Below are 6,000 nucleotides of genomic sequence, written 5' to 3'. Positions count from 1 at the left end.
GCAGAGAGAGGGGAGGTTGTAACAGCGTCCGCTTGGGAGGCATGAGGACATTGAAGCATCAACTGAGCTTTTAGACCCTTTAAAAAAATAATGAAGGGCACCATGCTGTTCCACTTAAACCAGAATAACATGACACAGAGCTCGGAGAAAGATTTTGAAACTTTTTTAGGAAATACAGGGAAGAAAACACATAAAAGGCTAATTAGGGCTTGATCTCTCCGGCACGCTGCAGCTCCCTCATCCTTCTGCGAGGCTCAGCTTCCCAGCAGACCTATTCTGCAACAGCGGATTGATTTCATTTGCCCTTTGTGCCGGTTTTAGGTCTACCGCAGGTTCAGGGCTGCGAGGAATCCGGTGGTCTCCTGTTGCCCTCCAGTGGTAGCGGCTCACAGCAGCCCCAGCGCCAAGCACAGCAGTGGGGAATCGCGCTTCTCACCTGGCCGGCCCGGGTAAGACGATAATTTGCTCCTGGTGCTTAATATGTGGGTAATGAACATGCGGCTAACCCACCCCAGCCGGGTAGAGATGCTGATGCATTCTCACGCTGCTCCCCCGGTATCTCCCAGTACGGGAGAAGGCTGAAGCTGTAATACGCGATGGCAGCCAGCTCTGCTCCGTCACACCTCCTCGCACACACCGCTGCAGGACCTGCTGCATCTCCACACAAACCACTATGGGAAGTGCCCTTCACCAGTTCCAACTGTGGAACGGGAATGGCCTGGTTTTTAAAGTTTTTTTCTTCTATTTCTCCTTCAGATTCCCTCCAGGTTGGGCCAGGAGACCAGTATGCAGTAGTTCTAGGATGGTGACATTTTCCCCCAATTTATTAGAGCTTTGCATACGCGCTGTGCCTCCCTCCGAATGCGCAGCACCCATTGCACCACAGGGGCAATGGCAGCACAAATAACCAGGTGCAATTCATCTAGCTGATGCTTCCCTCAGCACTGACAAAGCCCAGCTTAGGGCTTCCCTTTAACACACCAGGTCACACCACTTTATTTTCTGACCAACTCTCTCTTGCATTTTCTGAGAGATGATAAGGGCCTCCGAGATTAAATCTTACTTGGCAGCCCTGGATACTAAAGCATTGATCCCTGTGACCTGATACACAGATAATTACATTACTACAAATCCAATACTGTGTTATCCAGCCCATCACAGGAGACAAGCTCAGAGGACCGCAGCTCTCACCACTTTGGTCTGGCCACGGAGAAGTGCCCTGGGTGACCTCCTCCTGAGAACGGCCTCCCCAGCATTGCTGCAGGCAGCACGTTCCCATTGCCAACCCCATTTTCCTTCACGCTGCTCTTTTGAAGCATTTTTGTAGTTCCCTCTCCCCGCAACCATGCTGTTTGTGGTGCCACGCAACTTTTCACAACCCGAGTTGTGAGGGCAGCCCTGTTCGTAACTGTTTGTCAGCCATGTAGGCCCGTTCCAGGGCCCACCAGACATCCAGCACCATCAGTGGGGACGGGGAGCCACCACAGCCACAGACGGGCCAGCAGCAACCACTGGCAGCCCCCAGGCCCTGAGGAGTAAGGGGCCTTCGCCACCCCCGAAGGCCCTGGTGCTCCACCAGCTGTCTGCACTGCCACTCTGCTGCACCCGGGCTCCATGAGAGGCCGGGGCTGCCATGCCGGGGGCTGTCCGGGCCCTGCCCGCAGCGCTGGGGACAGCAGAGCAAGGCGAGCCCGGCTCCACTACACCCTCAGCCCCATTCCCACCATTTCCCCTCAGTGGCGCCGGACCCGCCCTTTAAAGCCCCCGCAGGTCCAACCGCCGCCCCTCCCTCGGGCTGCTCCAAGCCGCGGGGGTGGCGGGGGCCCCTCGCCCCGCTCCGATCGCGGACGGATGGCGCGGCGTTCCCGCCTGCCCCCCGCCCCCCGCGGAAGAGTGGTCAGGCCTGGTCACGTGGCCCGGCGGAGCCTGCCGCCCCATTCCAGCGGGCGCGAGGGGCTGAGGGCGCCGCGTCCCGCCGGGGGCCGCCAGGGGGCGCCGCGCGGCGACGGCAGGTGCGGGGCGGGGCGGGGCTCGGGCTCTTGCGCGCGGGGCTCGGCGCGCGTGGAGGGGTGGGGTGGGCGGTGCACGCGGCGCGCGCGCGGGCGGTGCGTGACGCTGCGCGAGTGGGGTGCGAGAGGCGTGTTTGTGGGGGGGGCGTGGGGGTGTCCCCTTCCCCTCCCCCTCCCCTCCCCACGACGTGTTTTGGTTCCCCCGGCCTTTACGATCCGCCGTCGCGCGGGGCGCGTGGGGACCGCTCTGCCGTCTGTGGGAAAAGGGGGTGACGCGCTGTCCTGGGGGTGCCGGCAGCGCCGTCCGTCCGTCCGTCCGTGTGTCGCTTGGGCTGGCGAGCTTCGTGCGCTCGTCGCCTGAGATGCTGCGGGGAGGATGCAGCGAGGGGACGATGCTGGTCAGGTGTTAATGGGGTCTCGACCTGCCCGGTGGTGTTTGGTGTGGCACCCCGGGCAGTCGGTTTGCAAGCCCTTCCCAGAAAAGCAATGAGAAACCTTGCGCCACAGAGCTCAGTGGTCTCCTAATTGCCTGGAGGGTGTTTATTTTTGTCATTCAAAGGCAAGAATGTGTTTCTCTTCTATCCTGCTACTTCTGCAACTGCCTACTGGGGATTTTAAATTATTTTTATTATTTTATATTTCATTTATGTCTGGAGGCTCGTTCGTGCTAGAGTCTGTACAAACACATAGTCTTTCCTACTGAGTTTACAATCTAGGCAGACAATGGATGAGAGAAATTAAGTGTTAATGGCCCCGTTTTATAGCTTGGGAATTGAGACCTGCTGTTCCTCAGTGTTTGGTCTAGGATCATGTGGGGAATGTGTAGGCAAGCTGGGAAGGGAACCGATCCCAAGCTTCTCTTTGTGCTGAGGCATTCAGGATGCTGTTTTTTCAGAGCCTGTGATGAAGAAGTGATCAGGACTCGTTGAAACAGGGAGGAATTGGTTCACAAAGCTGTGCCACGCCAAGTGCTCTGCTCAGGAAAGCGAGCCCCAAGGATGGAGGCAGAGCATGGGGTAGGAAAGCTTAGGAAAGCACCAAAGTGACTGGAGAGCTGGTGCCAGGCCAGGGATGGTTGACAGAAGCCATGGTACAGCTTGGCTTTGCACTGCTGTCCAGAGCCTGTCAAACGTGGAACCGATGCTTTTAAATGTTTACTTTGCAGGGAAAGCTGGCAGATGTGCATTGTCCAGAAGCACCACAGCAGCGGAGAGTGCTTCACCTGGGAGAGGAGGCTCCAGAAGATGGGAGTGTGGCAGGTAAGAGGTGGGATGACCTTCTGCTCGAGTCCTTCAGCATCACTGCATTTGCTGACAGCATCAGTAATTGCTTAAGGATTACCTTTACTGAAATGAAAGCTGTGGGAGCAGGTTAGAGTCTTTCTGCAGCTGGAAGAAGATCAGAGCAGAGACAAACAAGGTCACGCCGGTCCCTGCTGCCAACCCACTGAAGTCCTGTTGTCTCAACAGCTTACCTTGCAGCGCCTGTGCCCGCACCTGGGTGCTTCACTGACGTCAGTGATAAAATCCACATTTCCTGAGCGGCGGTAGGACTCGCGCTCAAAATGTGACCTTGGCTGCTCTACGGGCAGACCTAGCGTAATCCTCAAAGGACTTCGCTGGTCTGTCCTACCGTAGCAGAGCCTGGTGCACAAACGAGTTATCATTCTATTTATCATTGTATCACTAATTTTTTTGGGGTCTGCTTGGACATTTTTCAGAAAATAGCAGGAATTCCTTGCCTCTTGCATGTATCCTAATTTTTAACGGTCTTGGAAAATGTCTAGCAAAACATCTTTAAGGCCAAAAAGGGATGCCTGATTCCTTATCTGTTGCACACATTCTGGTTTGCGGGGGAGAAGTGAGTTGGCAGCATCTCGGAGAACAAAATATTGAAGTGTTTTTGTAAGGGGGTGTGGGGAAACTTTCCTTGATAACAGATTTTCTGTCACTGTATGTTTATTTCTTCAAGGTTTGGGTGGGTGGAGTGTGGGCTGTGGGCTGTATCCCTTTCAGGTAAAAGCCATCTGCATAGGTGGAGCAATCTTTGTTGTTTTTGTTCATTTAACTTCTGCAGAAAGCCACAAAGAAAGGACTTCTTTTCTATGCAAACAGGGGAAAGAGGCATTACCGGAGCCAACCCACATGGACCCAGGGAGCTTTCAGTTTGCAATAAGCATGTTTGAAGGTGAAATGGAGGTAGCGACTTCTGCTGCCTGTTACGTTTCAGAGCCCTGCGATGCACCCTCCTGATTGTTTGGCTGGTGGATCCCTGCCGTGGATGAGAAGGATGGCATATCATCGCAGGGTCTCTTCTGGGAGTGAGCACTGGCCACGTGTCAGGTGGAGGAGTTTTGAAAGCAGCAATTGCTCCAGTGTTAGCTTCCGTTAAAAAAAAAAAAAGGGTAGAAAGTTAAATTACACCTCACGCGTATTGGAGGAGCATAGAAGTGTAGACTTCACGGGAAAGGCGTCTAAGGGGTTTGACCACCCCCCCCCCCCCAAAATGAGTGGCTGAAATAAGCATGTTTCTTCACTATGTGAGAATTAGTCTAATTCTGTAAGTTTTCATGTGCGTTTTTGCTGACAAATACAGGAATTGCTCCGTAATATAATGCCAATAATTTGTTAGTATGCTGGGTTTTGGGGAAATAGAAACTCTCTAGCAGTTAGCACAGGTACCGTCTGCTGTGGAAGTTTCTGTTCTAACTCCTGACAGCTGTGGCTTTGCTACGGTGCAAAATTTACACCTCTGCTAAGTTTGTTCTCACCTGCATAACAGTGACTAAGTCTTTGAGTCATCAAGCGAGGCCTTGGCTGAAATGACAGGATCTTTTCTTGGTTCATCTACAAGAGCTTGGGTGCTAAGGCTGTCCACTGTTTCATAGTGACTTGGGAGCAGCGCGGGGCTCAAGGAATTTGGCTCGTTGTGGGGTTTTGTAGAAGTTGCGGTTATGCTCAAGCAACCAGTTTTCACAGGGCTGCTGCCAAAGTGCAGGTTCCGGCGCTGCACGTGACGGCAGAAATTGAGCTCTCCATGCGTTAGATCGGGGAGTGATTAAAAAGCAGAATGAGGCCTCGTGGAGAAAAATGTGCATTTGCAAAGTTCATTTTAAAAAAGCTTCTTTTTTCAGCTGCCTGAAAATCACAGCTCCCTTGCTCGGGAAGGGGCTGCCCTCTGCTCATGCTGCTGCTCACGCAGCTGAACTCTTAAGCAGCTGCAGCGCAGTTTCCTGCAGGGTCGTAAGTGGCAGGAGGTGACTGGAAAAGGCTGTTTATTTTTTTCAAAGTTGTCTAGGAAATGTGGGTACGAAGCTAGTGGAAGGTGATACACGGAAGACGTCATTTTTATGGGAAGATGTGAGAAACACTGTGAAGTTTAGCATTTAAAATGGATTATTTAAATCACATGGAAAAGGCATGGGCAGTCTGATTCAGAGGTCAAAATAAAGCGAATCAAAGCCATTTTAAAATTTCCTACAGAGGACTTTAATATGATTCAACTAATACTGTTTGAACCCACGCCTTTATTTCAGGGGTAGGTTTTCCAGAGTTTTTCCTGGAGTCCCGGCTCGGTGGGCGCAGGGTGCAGCGTCTGCGGTGGAGCGTTTCTCAGCCTTTCCCACATGGTGTCAGCATCTCTCAACCAGAGGGCTGTGGTTGGTCTTGTTTTCTTGCGGATTTACCCCGACGGTAAGCAGAGATCAGAGGTTTGGCTGGGAGCTTTCTCCCAAGAAGAATGTGTTTTTTCATCTCCTGGGTGACTGAAGGCAAAAGGAGAGGAGAGCAGCTCGGAGGGAAGGACGCGGAGGAGATCATGTCCCTGCTCTCTTAAGAAATCACAGCTTTCTGTCTCTGCTCTCTGCAGGTTACTGGTGCTGTGTAATGACAGCAACCAAAAGGGGACTGTGACCGTGAACTTGCTCTGGATGTGCTGTGGGTCACTTGGAGCCCAGCTGGGCTGTTGTGTCTTTACAGAGATTATCACCTCT

This window comes from Aquila chrysaetos, chromosome 8 (assembly GCF_900496995.4).
Source record: "Aquila chrysaetos chrysaetos chromosome 8, bAquChr1.4, whole genome shotgun sequence".
Lineage (NCBI taxonomy): Eukaryota > Metazoa > Chordata > Aves > Accipitriformes > Accipitridae > Aquila > Aquila chrysaetos.
The sequence above is the reverse complement of the archived record's forward strand: the minus strand, read 5'-3'. Positions refer to the sequence as shown.